At 38.3% G+C, this 19,633-nt stretch overlaps 1 protein-coding gene across 12 annotated transcripts in view; it reads left to right on the top strand.

The window, feature by feature from the left end:
* Window positions 1–18,421, top strand: part of LOC310895032 (uncharacterized protein) — a 287,235-nt gene extending 268,814 nt beyond the window's left edge. For 4 of the 12 annotated variants that reach the window (XR_014580372.1, XR_014580373.1, XR_014580374.1 and 1 more), the window contains exons 3-4: window positions 17,178–17,292; window positions 17,851–18,414. The gene's annotated coding sequence lies outside the window, so the exon portion shown is untranslated. Of the gene's footprint in view, window positions 1–17,177; window positions 17,293–17,850 lie in introns of all 12 variants that reach the window. The other 8 variants (XR_014580376.1, XR_014580377.1, XR_014580378.1 and 5 more) reach the window with 5 other exon arrangements.
* The last annotated feature ends 1,212 nt before the right edge of the window (window positions 18,422–19,633 follow it).

Genomic DNA, 19,633 nt, shown 5'->3' with positions numbered 1-19,633 from the left:
AGGAGTTTGCTTCCTTATTAAATGAGCTGACTTTCACATCCATTCCATTTTTTTCACATTCCATTCCTTTTTTTTACTTGTTCAAGGGTGAAGTTCAAAAACACAGAAGGTGCCCACTGTCCTAGGTGCCTGCCCAGACTGTCCCACACACCCTGCCACTCATAACTATCCAGCCTTGGGGTAGATCTCTGGGTAATACTCACAAATAATTATTTAATTATACGCAAAACCTGAAACGCATTCAGGAGACATAACAAGAGGAATGTGCTGGTTTGAATGTCCCAAGGACATTCAAAGTTCTCAAGAGCTAATGTAGCTACCTGGAGGAGAAGGGGAAGGTCAAGATGAAAAGGAAGGTAAAAAAGAGGGGGAAAGTGTCTCCCCCATAGATTGGCTCCCTGAGGGGGAAAGGTAGAGAGTGTAATTATTAACAGTTTTCAAGAGATGGCTCCAGATGTATGGAGATGATGGTAATGCTGAGTACAAATGATGGATTAGTCTGACTGGTAATTTTATCATATTGTTATATGCGTTACACAGTACAGCAAAATGATAACCAATCCACCCCCCAGTGTGATAAACAGCACAATAGGGAGCATATACTGCAAGTAAGGAGCTACAAAATACAACTCTGAGAGCAAGCACAACAGCACAGGGTAAAAATCAATCAATCAATCAATGCTGTGACCAGCAACTATTAAACTAATATAATGCTTATAACAAACTTCTTTTAACATGCTTTGGTCAGATCTATCATTTATCCCAACCCTTCAAACCCCATGTTGGGCAGACACCAGAAGGGCTATTCTGGTTTAACCCAGCAGGCAGCCAAGAACCACACAGCCATTCGCTCACTCCTGGAATGGGGGAGAGAACCAGAAAAAGGTAAAAAAAAAAAAAAAAAAAATTGTCTGTTGCGATAATTTTAATAGGACAAAAAAGGGAGTGACAATAGTAACAATGATAACAGAATACACAAAGAAGGATATTCAAGAATATAACAGAATATACAAAAACAGTGATGCACAATGTGGTTGCTCAAAGGGCATCCCTTTGGCAGTTTGGGTAAGCTGTCCTGGTTATGTCCCCTCCCAGCTTCTTGTGGCAAGGCGGTATGAGAAGCTGAGAAGATCTTGACTCTGTGTAAGCACTGCTTACTCAGCGATAATTAAAACATCAGCATGTCAGATTTAGGATGAGAACAATACTGATAAAGCACAGCACCATACCAAGTGCTAGGAAAAAATAAAACAACACAACTCTATCCCAGACATAATCGGGACGTCATGTTACGAGAACCAGATAGCGTGTCCCTCCCCACCCTCCCGTGTTCATTTACAAATAGTGAGAAAGATTTAACTATAAAAAGAAATCTGGAATCCAGCCTTACAAATGGAAAGTGAGTTCTAGGATTGATGAAGGTGGGAAGGGTAACTTTCATGTGATTCCCGTTAGCCTGAGCTGTGGCTCATCCACTCCTCAGGACTTAGGAGTTTGTCAGGAATCTGTTCTACCTATCCAAAGAGCAAGTCATCAGCATTTTCTTACAGTGTATAAGGGCTGTTTTTTTTTTCCTTTTCAATTCTAGGTGATTAAGGGCTTCAGATTGCTTATTTAATATCTGTAATGATTATGGTTTTTCTTCCTTTTTACTTAACTTTTTCTGGAGATACAATAAAGTCAACCCTGATTTTTTTTTTCAGCACTGCTATCTGTTACAAAATTTGTCCTAAAAGCCATAGGTCAGCCTTGCAGTCAGACAAAAAGAGATCTAAAAGACCTGTTACCCATTAGTGTGCACATAGTAATTGGTCTTTAGCAAATGAGCATGAAACTTCAACTAAGGACTAAAAACTTCATTTGTTCTTGGGTCTAGGTGGTTTGTAGAGCCTGTACTTAGCTGTGTGAAAGTACAGATTACTTCATATGTAATTTTTCCCCTGTACTCGGCTCTGGTGAGGCCGCACCTCGAGTACTGTGTTCAGGTTTGGGCCCCTCACTACAGGAAGGACATGGAGGTGCTCGAGTGAGCTCAGAGAAGGGCAACGAAGCTGGTGAGGGGTCTGGAGAACAAGTCCTGTGAGGAGCGGCTGAGGGAGCTGGGGTTGTTTAGCCTGGAGAAGAGGAGGCTGAGGGGAGACCTTATTGCCCTCTACAGGTACCTTAAAGGAGGCTGTAGAGAGGTGGGGGTTGGTCTGTTCTCCCATGTGCCCGCTGATAGGACAAGGGGGAATGGGCTAAATTTGTACCAGGGGAGGTTTAGGTTGGATATTAGGAGCAACTTCTTTACAGAAAGTGTTGTTAGGCATTGGAATGGGCTGCCCAGGGAAGTGGTTGAGTCACCATCCCTGGAGGTCTTTAAAAGACGTTTAGATGTAGCCCTTAGGTGATATGGTTTAGTGTAGGACTTGTTAGTGTTAGGTCAGAGGTTGGACTAGGTGATCTTGGAGGTCTCTTCCAACCTAGATGATTCTGTTTTTCTGTGTAATTCTATTATTTATTTATTTACTGGGGGGATGGTGGGAGGTGGGTGGGTAATGTTTGAGTTCATTTTTTGTTTATAAAACTTTCATGTTATGTATGTGAAGTTAGAACCTGATTGGACATTGGGGTTTATAGATATGACTGTCAAGAAGCTCATTATATTCAGTGGACTGTATGCTTAAGATGGTCTTAAGGTACTATATGTCAGGCCTGAGAGAGCAGAGTGTCTTAAAGTTAAGTGATCATTATGGTACAAGTTGGAAGGAAGCAGGTTCCTTTGTGTCATGTTTCATCGGAAGCAATTTTCACTTAACCAGGAAGAAGGAAAAACGTCTTTAGCTGTAAAAATATCTCTAAGTGTTAGTTACGAGACTGGAGTGTTTCCAAAAGCTTATAAGGGTATCCTGCTTCTCAGTAATAAAGCTTTGATAACTCGTTTGTGATGTTTGATTATTTTGATTCAAAGTTATTGTCAGCCTTTAGATTTTTAATAAAATTTCTAAGATTGTGACCATAATGCTACAAATATGAATGATTTGGCTGTGAGTTGATTAACCAATGGGGAAAAGCACTCTCTGCTGTGGAATACATTAATATTTTGGTTAGATAACACAGCTTATAATAGATTTAAGAATTAGATCTTTGGGCTTCTTTTCTCCAGAGTGATAGCTTTCTATGTTTTTCTGCTACTTAAGGAGGTTTATGCAAGGTTTGTCATGGAGAAAGCTTTCTTGTTTTTAAATGCTTTCATTGTTATGTCTCAGCCTGTGATTTGACATTCATTGTTAATAATTTGACTGGTCGATGTCATGCTGTTACTTCTGCTAGTAAAGGTAATAGGAATGAAGTACTTAAGCCTTATTTAATATAGTATTTCATTGTGGGAGAAGAATGGCGGTCAAAGTATAGGAGTTCTGCCGAGGACATCAGTTGTCTTAAAACATTACACTTTATGCCTACACACTTGTACGTAGGAGTTCTTTATTGTTGTATTTGCTTATCTGTACTTTGTGAATGTTGAAGTATTCTGGGCAGAATTATGGATCCACTGAAGTCAGGAGTTGTCCAGTTATACTGAACGCAGATGCATCTTTTGGTACTGTAATCATGCTGATATCTGAATGCTGAAGTGTCATGGAACTTGCATAAACTCAATATGAGAACATAGTGAATTATTAAAACGAAGTCCAAAATAAGTGCAGCTAGTCTTCATCTATATTAGCGTAGGTGTGACTACTTTCTTTCCTACTTCTGAGGATGAAAAAATCTTTCAAAAACTGCATCCAAAATTTTATCTCCTTTGACCTTTTCCTCATCTCATTTAGGTCTGTGAAGAGGAAGAGGGCTTGGATTCTCATTTTATAGCACTTGACATGTGTTTTTGTTTGTTTTCTTTTCCTAAATAACAGAACTAAGGGAATCTGTTTGAAATTGTTAATGAAAAGTGGCTATCCTAGGAGCATGAGCAGGACCAGCTGAGAGAGTAAATGAATATGAGAGCTTGGATGCAGACAGAATAAACACTTTCTTTGTTCTTATAGGGTAATGTAGCGAAATATATTTGGTCAAAATGAAGTCCAGTTGTATTGTAATCGTGGCTTTGTATACAGATGGTTAAAAGGTAGGCTTTAGTTCAATTTGCAAACTAGTCAAGGCCAGAGAAATTATGAAGCGTGTGCATGAAAATAAGAGCCAGGCAATGAATAGAAATTAGACCTACTACTGCAGGATATGAAACCTCTTATGAGAAGGTTTGTATATTTCTAAGGCAGTAGGCAGACAAAAACTATTGTGTTTATAGGTTACAATCTATGTATGGGTAAAATAGCGTTGTTAAAAAGAAAATCCCTCTTGAAGCAGCAATGTCTGTGATTTTGTTAGATCCCCAAAACCAGTCTTAGTTGCAGGCAACTCTTTAGCATGAGAGACAACCTCTTACAATGGCAATTCCTGTTTAGGTTTTCATAAGACTTTCTATTATACCTGAAAGATTCTGCGCTACCACCTTACAGTATACAGATGCCTTTCGAAATGCAGGAGAAATGAATAAACCAAAGGAACTTATGGATTACTTTTCTGGGGTAAAAGAGCATATTTAATTAAATTCTGAAGATATCATTCATATGTTTTATGGATGTACTGCAGAATTTGTTCATTCTATTTGCATTTCTTACAAATTCATTTTGCATTTCTTACAAATATATAAACTTAGAAAGTATATAAACTGCAGATTGGAAAGTCTGTGTTTAGTGTAGTGTTATTGAAAATTCTCTGAATCTCTATGAAATTAGTCTCATTTTGTGACTTCTAAAGAAGTTAGTCTAGTTTTGAACTTCATACTACGCTTCTTTAAATGTTAAGCACTAGGGATTGATCCAGCTGGGTTTGTGTGTGTATTGAGGTTGAAGTGCCAGTGACTGGAGGGAGTCTGATTGTTTCCTTAGGGAGCTATAGTGCTGCACGTATGTGTACCTCACCAGCTGAATTCAAGTCAGATTGCCTGCTGAGCAGGGTAAGAGGTCTGGCAATCAGATACTGGAGAGACTGTAGGCTTTCAGGAGGCTTCTACCATGAGGTACTAGCAGGTGGAGAGACCAGAAGATCTAGGGCCACCTACCGGATAGATTTATTCTCTAAAGCCACCACACTCTTGGGTGTTTATAGAGAGTCAACTAGCAGACTCCATCCTGATCTGCTGTAGAAGACGCATGATTGAGCATCTGTACCATTTATTTTTATGCTACATGTTTCCATTTCATGTTGATCTGCATCTGGCTGCATGCATGCGCATGCCTGCTGGTGATAAACGTTCAACTGCACAAATTGATGTTACCGCTACAGCCTCTGCACTCACAAAACAGACAGAAGCAATTAGAAGTAGCGAAGAGTAATTAGAAATGTAGGAAAGTAGGTACAGATTACCACGGTTACTAAATATAGGAGAATTAAACTGATACTGTCATACAACATGCATACGTTCACTAAACTTCCTGATTAGTGATCTGTTTTCAGAGATAAAGATGTAACACTATCCACAGTAAAAAGGCTTCAGTTTAGTTATGTCCACAGAAAAGATAGGAAGCATGCATTAGTGCTCACTTGTCTACTAAGGTTTTCTTGTTTCTCATACTTCCAGAAATTCTCAGTGACTTCAGTCAACTTTGAAGGAAGTATATCAGTAAAATTTTATCTTCCAGAGGAATTTGGATAGGTGGACTATGTATGAGGTTAATGATGAGCTTATTTTGTACTTCCTTGTTTAGTTATAGTTTTGCTTAGAGAACGATCAAATTTGTCCTGATTTGTGAGAGAACAGTATTGATTTGATGTTCCAGCTCCTTTCAAGTGCTAGTTCAGTTATTCGGGATACCTAGTAGTTGTGTGCCTTTGGAAGGGTGGAACTCTAAGAATAGATTGGTTTTCAAACCACTTCTGCACCTTATATTTGTATTCATGGTCAGGGAAAGAAACAGTTGTTGAAATTTCTGGAGTGTAGAAGTGAGCAAATAAACATCTGGTGGTAACACCAAAAAAAAAAAAGAGACAACCCTACATCATTAGTCTAATTTTTTGCTGTTTTTATAGCTATAGTTATGTCTTTGCTCAAAGCCTAATTCACGTGAACTCCAGTCTGGAGAGGGTACCCACACTGAAGAAAAGTTTTGGCTTCAGTGAATGCTCATACTAACAGATGATGACAGAAGTTATCAGCTTGAAGTTGTTCATTGTGGCCAAATGAAGTTAAAAGCATTGCCTTACTTGAAATAAATTTTCTTTGTGTGGAAGAAGCTCACATGAAAGACAATTGGATTAACTCAGCAGTGAGTAGATTAGAAAGAGAAAATGTAGGGTTTTATTTCCCAATTTTATAACCTTTAAAGTTTCCGTCTTTTTGTAAGCTTGCATACTGTTGAAAAGGAACTCTGAAGAGCAAGGCATTGAAGACCAATGAAAGAATGACCACTGTTGCTATTTCTCCTCAAATAGCAAATACATTTTGCTATTTGTGTTCCAACTGTATCCAGTCCTGCACAAAAAACACAAATGCTTTCTGATTTGCTGCAGATAACAGATGGTGTGAAAGAAGTCTGTCATACATAATTTTCAGCTGCCAAATCTCATTTTATAAAGGATTGAGTAAATATCCAGTGCAGATGATATTTTATGAAACAGATAATCTCCCCAAAATAGAATTCTTTAGAGCTTTCCCTTTCCTGTAAGTATATAAATGTAAACACAGGAAGAAAAAAAAGACCGTTTTACGGAGACCGACAGTGAGTTCTTTTTAAGGGATATTTTCTTAACATTAGTTGAAATTGGGTGGAAAGCACAATGAAGATTTAGATCAACTTTGGAATCTTGGAGTTGCATGTAATTCCCTTTATCACTGACCATTTATTTTCTGATCATGTCTCAAAGAACATTGGTTTTCGTACTAGATTATTAGCTTCAATACTTTCTAATGTGGCTTAAGAAGCTAATGAGAACAAGCAGATTTCTACAGCTGGAGAACTGTGGTCCTGCCATGGTTCATGGCATACAGTATTTGTTCAGGCTTAAGTTTGTTTTCCAAATAAAAGGGTAAGAATTGTGTCACATTGTTAATAATTTGTCACCTACTTCTCTGTGGTTACGTTGGTTCTGAATTGTCATTCTGATTGCTGAGATCGAGGTCCATGTTGTGGTTGGAATGATCTTGGCAGAACTCTTCTTTTGGAACAGAACTACCGAGAGTTCAGGCTATCTGGTGTGCCACCTTCCATCCCACTATGTCTCCCCTGAATAATAGCTAATAGGTTTTCCCCAGTGTAATCACAATTTCCACCATGCAGGGTTGTTGTTTTTTTGTTTTGTTTGTTTTTCTACATTAGTATATGACCTTTGCCCAAGTTACAAATTTAGTATTAGGGTTACTTATTTTTTTATACTAATGCTAGAGCATAGAGACTAGAGCAGATCTGAGTCTTTATACTGCTGGTCTCAGGAAGAAAAATTCAGATCTTGAGACTTTTCCTAAGCTGAGTGTATGACCAAAGGAGAGCTGGATGCAATTGTACGCTTGACAAATTGTTAATATCTAACAATTAAAATGTACTTTAACTATGGTTAACATCCTGTCCTGCTAAGCAAGTTGTGGTTTTACAGTGAAAAGACAAATTGCGCTACTGTCTAAACACTTGAGACTGGTTGATCTTGAAACAGATTTCCTCTTTTTTCCCCCAAATTCCTTGGCATAGAATTATCTGAGGACAAAGGACAACTCTTCCAGTACCACCTTAGTAGTTCTGCTTTGCTCTGAAGTAAACACTGCAAGCCAGAAATTTAATTCAATACTTGCTGCTATTATCATTTTTATGATGATATCTGTGAATTACCTGTTCTTATTCCCATCCATTTCACTGAGCTTATTCCAATTTAATACAGAATGGTGGACTTCTATGCTATTTTTTTCTTGACTAACTTCAATTTTAGGTCTGGTTGTCTGTGGCTGAGCTTTATGAAGACAAAACTTCTTATGTTGCAGATAGCCCTATAGTCTTGAAGACACCAAAAGAAAAAGTATTTTTGCATCAGGTTCTGAGTCAGTAAGCTAAAAGACATGTTCATGCTGAACAAGAAGCAAGGGTATTCCTTTATCTGTAAATGAGCAAAGGTCTGGTGAAATCTGAGGGCTGTTCTTTAATTATTCCACAGCTATTGTGAAAGTTAGAGGCCTAAATAAATTTATTAAAAAAAAAAAAAATCCTGTTGTCCGGAAGTTAACTGTAACCTTTTGAAAAATAGCTAATCTTAAATACAGTGCTTTCTTGCATCTTGATGGAATATTTGTCGCTAATATAAGCTTGTTTATTAACTCTGCCTCGTGAATCACCGTGTGTCATTGGCAGTCCCAACAGGGCATAATTGGCACTAAGGAAATAAACAAATACTTACAGTTAATAATAGCACTGCCAAAATCTGATCCTGCTTAGCTGAAGATATCCAATGTGAGCACAGCTGGTTGCTGTAGATAGTACAGCATACATTCCAAAAAGCTACAGAAGCAAAAGGTGTGAAAAGCTTTTTACAGTTTTGGCTTTTGCATATTGTACGGAGAAGAACTGCAGGATGCGATTAGTGAAAAGGAACTGCCTATTCTTAAAAGAGCAATCATTTTCCCACAAGAGTCAAAAAGCTGTATCGTGGCATGTGATGCATTATCAGTTTTTCAAAACTCTTGTAGTGAAATTATCTTAATGTTCTTATTCTGTGTTTTTATACTACTTGCTATGGTGTGTGCTTTCAAATGTACTCTCCTGTGAGTTGGATGACAAAACCCGTTTCTTTAATTCTGCACTATATTATAATGTTCTTGAAAGTTAAAATTGCATTTTTCTGTGGCTAGAGAATCTATGTTTTACACTCTCACTTTAACTAAAAGTCTCCTATAACTTTCCACTGCAAGTTTCTGTGTTATCTGCCTACTACCTGTATCCAGCTAGGCTGTATGCTCCATGTTTGTCCCTCGAGCGTCTTCCCTGAGCTTTGAAGAATTCTGTGCATTTTGTTTTCCTTTTCCAGATTTAACAACCAAGTTTTGGTATTTTCACTGAGGTCCGTTTGTACTTCTAGTGAAGCTAGTGGAGCTTCTGATTAAGTAAAATAACTGTGCTCTAATGAAGGAGATGAGGATTTGATTTTGCAGGACCAAAACCACTAGTACCCTGTTTTGTTTTTTTGGTTTTTTTTGAAAATGACAATGAAACTTGATTTCACGTAACAGTGAATACAGACTATTTAAAAGCTACATTTTCCTTTATTTTGTGGAAGTAGTCTGAGTCACTTTTTAACATTTTATTGACTAAACCTATGTTGTATGAGTGGTAGAGGGCTGAGAAGTAGATCTTGCTAACTCCTTTTGAAGGATGGATTAAGGAGGATATACAGAGCTATTTAAATTATTCAAACTTTTCAATAAGGTGCTAGCAATAATTCAGTTAAATATTCTTGGTCAATAACTGGAAAGGAAGTAGAAAGTCTATGCCTTTTATAGAGTATTTTACATTTCATCTACATAAATGTTGCTGAAATAAAGTGAAATAATAGAGGAATAGAAATATTCACCTAATGAAAGTATGTTGCTGTCATTTTTTATTAAGATCACATACTCCAAAGTACTGTCGAAGTCTACAGCTAGCAGAACTACTAAGCCTTAGTCATTTATTGTTTTTTAGCATTAAGAAAACAATGTTTATAGATGGATTCAAGGAAAGCATAAATTTATGTGAGAGATTGATGCAGACATATGAGACTAAGTAAATGGGCAGTGTCTTATTACTTAATAAAGTGTATTCTTCAGTCAACATCCAGAGGAAAAGGGACTTCACAGAGCCTTTACTCCCAGTTGTGTGGAGCCATGCCTTTTGAAACACTGGTATAAGCCAGTATGGACTATGCAAGAGCCTGTGTTGAGGTGTTGGCTAGTTACAGTGATGCAAACCTCATTTGTACTCCTCAATGCCTTACTTTTTCTTTTTTTTTACTTTTTTTTCCCCTCTTACCCTGCTAGCACTGTAGAAATAGCTCAATGTTTTCTGGAAAACTAATTATAATAAATAAATAAACACAAAAACTGCCTGTTTTGTAGCTCTCCAGAAATGCAGTGGGTGTGTTTAAGTGAACAACTCTGTTGTGGAATTGAGTGTGTGGTAGTATTACAAAAAAAAAAAAAAAGGAAAAAAAAGCATGACTTGAAGATTTGAGATTTCTCCCACTGAGCTCTTAAATTAGATGTCTGTCAGTTGAGAAGATCAATCCTCCACAGAACGATTTAAGTGGCTGTGGTGGGTTGATGCTGGTCAGCAGTTAAGCTCCCACCCAATCAGCAGGATTCAGGAGAGAGTCAGAAGGACAAAAGCAAACTTGTGGGTTTAGATAAAGACAGTGGAACAGGTGAAGCAAGCAAACTGTGTACACAAGCAAAGCAAAATCAGGAGTTTATTTACTACTACCCCTTGGCAGGCACCTGTCCAGCCACTTCTTGGCAGGGCCTCAGAACATGTAATGGCTACTTCACAAGACATGCCGTAACTGTGAACATCCTTCCTTTCTGGAAGCTTTCATTGCTGAGCATGATCTCATACGGAGTACAGCCAGATGTATTTAGTCCGTTTGGGTCAGCTGTCCCAGTTGTTTGTTCCCAGCTTCTTGGGCACCTCCAGCCTTAACGCTGTGCAAGCGCTGCTCAGCAATTTTTTTTAAAAAAAGTGTTATCAATGCTGTTTTAATGACAGATCCAAAACATAACACCATACAGGCTGCTGTGAAGAAAAATAACTCTATCCCAGCCACACCCAGCACACTGGCTTAAGACCAGAGTGCTCTGCTAATGCCAATTCATTCCGTATTTCTTGATCAGATAATGCAGGGGGAGAGAGAAAAAGATGCTTCCTGAAACCTGAATTGCTCTTCAAAATTGAGTGATTCTTGCATTTAAAATCTGCAAAGCAAGACACCAAACTTCTAGTTAATTAACATTAACTATGTTAACGAGTTTGGACATGCCAAACTGACTTGAGGCTTAAATAAATAAATACATCTTAAGAATACTGATTGTTTTTCCAGAACTTCTAGAAATTTGTGGAGTTAGGTATTTTTCCTGAGAGCAGCAAGTGGCTACTGTAGGGGCAAAATGTGGTGGACCACTCGACTACCATCTTGTGACAATGGAGATGCTGATGTCAAAGTGAAACACCAGAAAGTCCCCAAAGGGCTCATACTCATTTTAGCTTACTTTTTATTTGCTTGTTATGCTATTATCTTGTTATAAACAGGATGATCTTACCACATTTGTTTAGAAGACTACATAGAAGCCTATTTTAAGTGCTAGTAATGGATTTTGAGTCTTCCTACTGAATATTTTTTATCTCTCAATGCTGAAGAAAGAAATATTGACACCTGACTTCCCCGTTTTACATTATTTTAATTCTTTATCATCCAACTTTCACCTTAGCAGATCTTACTCATTAATTCAGCTGATCGTAGACTTCTTCCGAAGTTGAAAGAAATTATTTCTAGAGCTCCTACTATTCCTTTCTTATTTTGAAGATGGGAATGTTGTGGGCTGAGGTTGTTTGGAAGAAGAATTATCCCCCAAAACTACAAGCAGAAGCTTCTATGTGAATTTTCCACTGCATTGCTACTCCCATTACATCATGACTCACTCTGACTAAATATACCACTGAAGTCCAATTCAATCCTTTTTTTCTAAATAATGTACTACACAGTAAAGCAATTCCAGTTAATTCTGCTACACTTACTTTAATTGACATTTCTTTTATGGTTTTGATCTAATGACTTACAGTTGTATGTAAAAAGCTAGTTTGAATTTCTCATAAGTTGGATTTGATTCAGAGATCTTTAAGTGAGTTTTATCAAGGGTTTTCAAATCAGTGAGAAGTTTTGAATTCTTTTCTTTTTAACATGCAATGTAGGCTTATTCAGAGTACATATAAGCACATGTGTAAATATGAATTATCCTATCATACTTAAATTGAGCATATACTGAGACAAACTTCACCTGGCTTCTGCCAAGTTTAGTAGTTTTTGAGAGGAAGGACCTTTCCTGATGTGATTGTAATCGATATTGGGTGTCAAAACATTCTCTGTCTGTATTCTTCCTTTGACTTCTTATTGCTGCTGCTTTGTATATACAATAGATGAATTGATGTTTTCAGCTATTTAATAAGCAGAATAAGTGTTCTCATTCAGTGGGCTTGGTAATATACTGTTCCTGTAGATACACTATGCAGTTGCATAAATCAGTGTATTTCAGAGAGCTTTGTTACAATCTTACTTGCCACCGAGACATGGAGAAAATATTCATATTCCATTTGAAGGTAACATTTTGTTTTTTCCTGAAGACTTCTCATTGGTCTTTTATTAGATCTTTATTACAGATTTTAGAACAAAGGATTTGACATGGGTGATTTTTTTCATTTTATGTTCCATTGATGCATGTGTATTCAATCTGGAGTTAATCATCAGTGCCTTAATCTTATTTTGAATTTCCAGAGACACTTTGAGTACACACTTCAGATTTCTGTATCTCACGCAAGGAAAATAAACTAAATAGTCACATGTTTTCTGACAGTACAGTAGGTGTACCTGCACTATTAGCTTAATCTCTGCAGAGAAACTACAATTTAAATATAATGTTTTTACAAGTGAATAAGATGCTTCTATATGTACATCCATGCTGCAGCCTGTGGAGCACCCCATGCTGGAGTGCATGGATGTTCTCTGAAGGAACTCTGGCTCACGGAGAGTCCATGCTGAAACAGGTTTGTCTTGAAGGTCTGTAGCCTGTGGAGGGACCTATGGTGGGGCAGGGGAAAAAAGCTGAGAGGAAGAAGCAGCAGAGAAGAGCTGTTACGGACTGACCCCAGCCCCTATTCCCTAGGAAGTAGAAAAGGTAGGAATGAAGGAGGGAAGCTGAGCCTAAGAAGAAAAGGTGTGTAGGGAGATGTTTTTGTTGTTGTAATTTCTTACTGTAATGCTATAATTTAATTGGCAATAAATTATTCTTATTTTAACAACAACAAAGTTGTAACTTCTGTATTTTAGACAAAGAAGTAATAAGTTATTGTGCTTTGACTGGGGGAGGTATCATAGCAACAATTAGTTTTTTTCATCCTCAGTTGTGGATGGTACTGTTCCTAGCATCTCCTGGGCAAGGTGACTTTGATACTGTAGTTAAAGTCAACACAGGTGGTTGGGAGAAAATTTATTGCTTTCACATCCCTTGACAGTTTCATCTGCACCTGAGCATTGTCCTTTCATAAAATTGTCTTCCTCTTTGATAGTCTTGCACATCATTTTAAAGATTGCTAAGATTATTTTTTGTATAAGTAGTTAGAGTAGGTGTGGAGGGTTTGTTTATTTTTTAAACTCAAATGAAAGAGAATGTCCTTGCCTAGAGGGGAAATAAAAATCATAAACCCAGGCATAGTTAGAGGATACAGTTATCTGGGTAAGGGAAGAACAGACCTTAACAGTCACAGATAAGTATAACCCATGTAGTTTATGTAGAAAGATTATGTGCACCATCCCTCCAGGTATCTTGCCTAATATTTTTAGTGTTCTGAGATGGAAATTGTTAATGCTTTCACAAAGAGAGAAAACAGGAGCTAGAGAAAGCTAAAACATCATTTAATAATAGCTATGGTGCTCATTATGAGACACCCTGGAGCTAAAAAAGGAGCAGTTGAACCTATTTAACAAAATAAAAACCCGGACTAAAAATAACTTGAAAGTGGCTTAACACTTCCACTATGTCCTAGTGATACAATTCAGTTAAGATGCACTTTTGTTGATACAACCCTTATATGATTTAAGGTATGCTAATCTCTTACTAGAATTCTGTCAAATTACTCAAACTTTTTGCTTGTCTGTGTATGAGTCCTTGTGCATATATTAAAACACTGGAACATATGAACTGCATCATTGCATTTCCGATACTGAGTTTGCAATTGCATTATTGATATTTGCTTTTTTAAGAAAGCATTTGGACTATGAGAGATTTTCTGAGTCTTCACACTTTCTAAAAAGGAAGTATAAAATGTGCGGTTTTGTTCTGGAAAGGGAGTTTTGTGGGTCATGAGAGATCAGATTGGTGATAACAAACATGATCTGATGTCTCTATGTAATGTAGTGACTCTAGACTAAGGTGTAAATCAGTCAATATTTGTAGCTATTGTCAGTCTTAAACCTTCCTTTTTGTTGTTTCTACATTTTCAGCCATGGAGTATCAGATATGAATGAGAATACTGTGCCTGCATAACATGCACCAAAGTGTTATAGTTCCATACTATAACAACCTTGCAACACCATTGATGCTGCGAAGACTTAATGTTATCTGTTTCCTTTCTTTGCCCATTCTTGTATCTTTCAGCTCTACTGTACCTCTTGGGAAGATGGAAATGCTGTCATGTTTCTGCAGCCAGCGACTTGACACACAATGAGCGACCTTAAGTCCAGGCAGTGTCAGGAATTTAATTGTATTTAGAATCCCAGCCCAGCATTTTATCTAACATTTTATCTCACAGCTCTAAAGCTAGTCATACCAGATCACACCAGATAGCCATCTAACACAGATCTCCTTCCTCCTTTTCAATGGCTGCAATATGATCCTGATTTAAATATTTTAAAGCAGATCTACCAAGATCTGCACTGGGCTCCCAAAGAAGATTAGAAGGCTCTTAAACTCAACCAGGTTTTCTTCAAATAGAAACTGGAAAAAAAAATGTTTTTGCTTGTTGGTTCACTAGAGAAACTGAGGAAGACAAACTTCAAAAGCAGGTCTTTTTAAACGCAAGTCTGGCCCTGACACCATGCAGGCAGCTACTTTGTTTTCCCTTTAATTCAATGAAGTTTCTTTGATCATCACAGCATTTGCAGCCTCTGGTACTCCCACAGCTCCCAGGTCCTTCATGTCAATTTTCAGCAGAGGTTGTACAGCATTTGACCATAGGCAGGAGTGCATCTTGCACGTATGCATTTGGAAAGTTGGTTTTGATGGAAAAAATAATTTAACAGATGAATTTTCAAAAAACTTTTTAATATTTAACCAGAACTTTTGATGAAATTTCAAATACTTTTAGGTCTACAAAAACAGTAATTGATCAAAATATACAGGAAGTTCTACTTTCCACTTGGACAAAGTGGCTAGATTCAAAGCTCTGTATAGTTGAGGTTGGTGACAGAAAGGGTGCATGCTCACCTCTTTGGCATCCTTTATTTAGTTGCCCTTTGGGAGATTAAAATAAACACAACTCTATGCAGGGCATGTCTGTTTTTCCTTATAAAAGCAGAATGTTTTAAAAGGGACACTATCCCATATCAGAAGAAGCATGACCAGCAGGGTGAGGGAGGTGATTTTCCCCCTCTGCTCTGCTCTCATGAGACCTCCCATGGAGCACTGCATCCAGCTCTGGGAGCCCCTCTGGGGGCTCCAGCACAAGAAGGACAGGGACCTGTGAGAGCTAGTCCAGAGGAGGGCCACGGGGATGACCAAGAGGGCTGGAAGTACCTCTCCTATGAAGGCTGGCAGAGCTGGGGTTGTTCATCCTGGAGAAGAGAAAGCTCTGTGGAGACTTCATATCGGCCTTCAGTACCTAAAGGGGGCGTTCAGGTAGCTGGAGAGGTACCATTTATCAGGGAGTGTAGTAACAGGACAAGGCTTTAAACTAAAAGAGTAGACTTAGGAATATATTAGGAAGAAATTCTTCACTATTAGGGTAGTGAGGCAGTGGAATTGGTGGCCCAGAGAAGTTATGGATGACCCCTTTCTGGAACTCTTTAAGGTCAGATTGGATGGGGCTTTGAGTAGCCTGGTCTAGTGGGAGGTGTCCCTGCCTATGGCAGGGGGTTTGGAACTATGTGATCTTTAAGGTCTCTTCCTACCCCAATCCATTCTATGGTTGGTTTTATCTCTTACTCTTGTATTTGAAGAATCATAAAATCATAGACTATCTTGAGTTAGAAGGGACCCCCCACAAGGATCATCGGATCTAACCCCTGCCTCCACACAGGACCACCTAAAAAGCAAATCATATATTTGGGAGCGTCATCAAAATACATCTTGAACACCAGTGGGCTTGCTGCTGTGACTGCTTCTCCAGGGACCCTGTCCCAGTGCCTGACCACCCTCTTGGTGAAGAACCTTTTCCTAACACCTGCCCTGACCCTCCCCTGTCCCATCTCCATGCTATCCCCTCAGGTCCTGTTGCTGTTCCCAGAGAGCAGAGCTCAGCGCCTGCCCCTCTGCTCACCTCGTGAGGAAGCTGCAGGCCGCCATGAGGCCTCCCCTCAGCCTGCTCTGCTCTGGGCTGAACAAACCAAGGGACCTCAGCTGCTCCTCACACGTCTTCCCCTCCAGACCGTTCACCATCTTTGTAGACCTCGTCTTGGGGACACTCTCTAATAGTTGTGTATCTTTCTTCTCTTTTGGTGCCCATACGTGCACACAGTACTTGAGGTGTGGCTGGACCAGAGCAGCGTAGGACAATCCCTTCCCTCAGCCAGCTAGCCATGCTGTGCCTGATGCAACCCAGAATACGGCTGGCCCTTTAGGCTGCCACAGTATGCTGCTGGCTCATACTTAAATTGCTGTTGACCAAAAATGTCAACAAGGATGATCCAAAATTTATAAAAAGATGTTTCAGTAACAAGACTGAACAAGACTAGCTTTAAAAACTATTTGATTGATACTGAAAACTAAATTAAAATGATAATTTCTTATTATGGCATGAGCATCTCTGTGCAGGTGCAAGCAGGAAGTGGAACAACATAAGAAAGGTAGACTTTTTTGTGAGAGTGTTACTTTGTGAACCACTGCATGAAGAGTTAATCATCCATCCAGACATGGGGTTGCAGACCACCTGCAGGTGGATTCTGAAGGCAAGGAATGGTCGGTTGCCACCTGGGTGATTCTGGTGAAACCTGAATAGGAGCTCAGTGGGACACCACTCTGCAGGAATTTACAGACTCGGTTGAATATGCCTTGGTGTTTTTGTTAGTGTTAGCATGATAAACTACAAGGATATGCTTCCAAAACAAAACTACTTTTCAAGTCATGTCTACCACTATGAATAATTACCAACACTAATAATGGCTAAGCTTCACTAATCTCTTCACTTCTGTTTTAATTCTAGGAAAAAAATCAAGTCCAATTCACCTCAATTCTCCAACTAATTTGTGTACTCAGTATTTGAAAGTGCAGTCACCCTCCCTTTCTCGACCTCAAGATCTGACTGGTTTTAAAAAGAGGTAACACCTGCTTTAGAAAATATAAAGAGCTCCATGGGGAAAGAAAATGTTGTCAGTTCACAACAGGGACAGAGCGAAAAAAGGTTAAAGAGATAAGATGATTCTATTTAATTGGTAAATTCTTTTTAGTGTATCTTGCTATATTGTATCTAATAAGTAGGCTTTAAATGGTCAGAGTAGAATGCCATTAAGAGTAAGAAATTAGACTCATTTCTGAATCATAGGGGAAATTAGATTATAGCAGTGTTTGCTGCTGTAGTACAGGTCACTCAGCATTTTCATTATAGCTTCTGGCTTCTGAAGTTTATAACTTTGGTTGTATTAAAAATTCTTTCAGTTGAAGTTTGATATACAAGGTCAGATTCCAAGTCTCAAAGGAATTTTGTAATGAGCTATTTTTTTCCTAAGTTCTCTCCCAAATGTGTGTATCAGTATCATGTGTATTCATATTTCATCCATATTTCATACTTAATGGCTTTTAGAACAGCTTTTACAAAAGAAACTCTGTCCGAACATCTAGTTGGAGATTTTTATTTATTTTTTTTTCTTTTGTTACAGAAAATCCATGTTTCTGTAGCTGACTCATGGGAAGGTATTGCTCCTGGTGAGGATCGCCACAATATTTTTGGTATTTTGAAACTCTCCTGGGCTGCTTGCTAGTAGCTTTTAAAAAATAATAATAATAAAATAAAAATAATACAAGGAGACCATTGGTCTTGTCTGTCTTCAAATTTTAATGGACAAATTCAAACATCTGTCTGGGTATGGATTAATGATTACAAACATTTTCAGTCGGTATTAGGATAATGGGCCTATCAGCAAGCAGGCGTGCTTATGCCGTTTGTTGACAGATTAGTTCCCCAGGAGTCTGTGGTTTAAAAAGTAAGTTATGATTTCATTTGGATGGATTGAAATTGAGTTCCTCTTGTGGGTTTCAGCTTCATGTAAAGATTTCAGGGGCCCAGTCAATAGATACTCCATTACTTGGCTGTCCTGCACTTGTCATGGCTGGACTCCAGCCCAAACTAATAAATACCATGTACTGCATAAGGTGACCTCACTGAGCTTTAATAGAGAAGAAGTTTACTAATCTATTAATGGATATTTACTTTTGGAGAAAACACTTGTATTTTACAGAACAGAATGTAGGACGTTCAGCAGCAGTAGCTCCTGGCAAGCTCTTGTGTGGTAGACATTGCTGCCTTTTTGGGTCTTGAATTTGATTCTGTTTTTCACAGAATCACAGAATCATCGAGGTTGGAAGAGACCTCCAAGATCACCTAGTCCAACCTCTGACCTAAATTTTCTTATTTAAGCTACTTATAGTTGTTTTTGTCGTTTGTTGTTGTTGTTGGATTTTTTTTGTTTCATGCCTAAAATATTTAAAGTCTTGTTTGTAGTGTTAAAGTAAGCATTGTTGGCGTTTACGTGGGCGTTGGTAGGGACACCTCTCTGTATGTGGCTGTTGTTGTATTGTGAGTGTGTTTGAACATGTCTCTCTGGAACCAGAGCTCAGTCTTGCCTCTGACTGCAAGCAGGACAAGAACAGCTGCACCCATGGGACAGGGACAGGAGAGTCCTCCCTGGTCTGAAACTATGTCGCGTTGGACTTCAGCATCTAGAATGGAGGAATCCTCTGGGTCCTGGAGTCCACTGGATTCAGTGATTTTTAATTTCTTATTTTTGTAAGAACCTTAACACGTCTCACTTTTTCTTAAAATATTTACATCCAATACTCTGAATTCAAAACTTAGTATTTAGGGAAACAATATTACTATCTCTAGCTGCCCCTCTAAGGGATGACATATCATGGCATATAATAATCAATTCTTCATTCAATCAATTCTACTCAGTGTGCTAAAGCAATGCTAGCATCAAAGTTTAGCAGAGAGGGAAGGAAGGAATGTCTCCCAGAACTTATCTTTACTGTTTACTTTCCTACAGTTGACCTTTGAACTCAAAAAGCCTTTTTTTGTTCATCCAGTAAATTGGTGATTCAGTCTTCCTTAAGTATGTCTTCCAGAGAAACTTTCTGCTGTCCCTTTGGCATTACAAAGGGGAAAAACTGGGGAGTTTTTTTTTTTTTTTTTAATTATAAAAGAAGCTGCTTGCTTTACCAAATTTAGTCATTAGGTATGAAATAAATTCAGCCTTTCTAAACAAAACTCATGGTGGGGGGGAACTTTTTTATCACTGAGTTTTGTTTAGGAAGGCTGAATTTGGGACCTTTCTGAGAACTAGTAACGATTAGTTTTAAAGGTGCTCCAGCAACTTTGAATAATGTACTGTCAGTACTGAAAGTCATTGCAGGAATAATAATAATAATAAATCCATCATTTAA

This window comes from Anser anser, assembly GCF_964211835.1.
Source record: "Anser anser genome assembly, chromosome: 2".
In the NCBI taxonomy this organism is placed as follows: Eukaryota; Metazoa; Chordata; class Aves; order Anseriformes; family Anatidae; genus Anser; species Anser anser.
The sequence above is the reverse complement of the archived record's forward strand: the minus strand, read 5'-3'. Positions and strand labels throughout refer to the sequence as shown.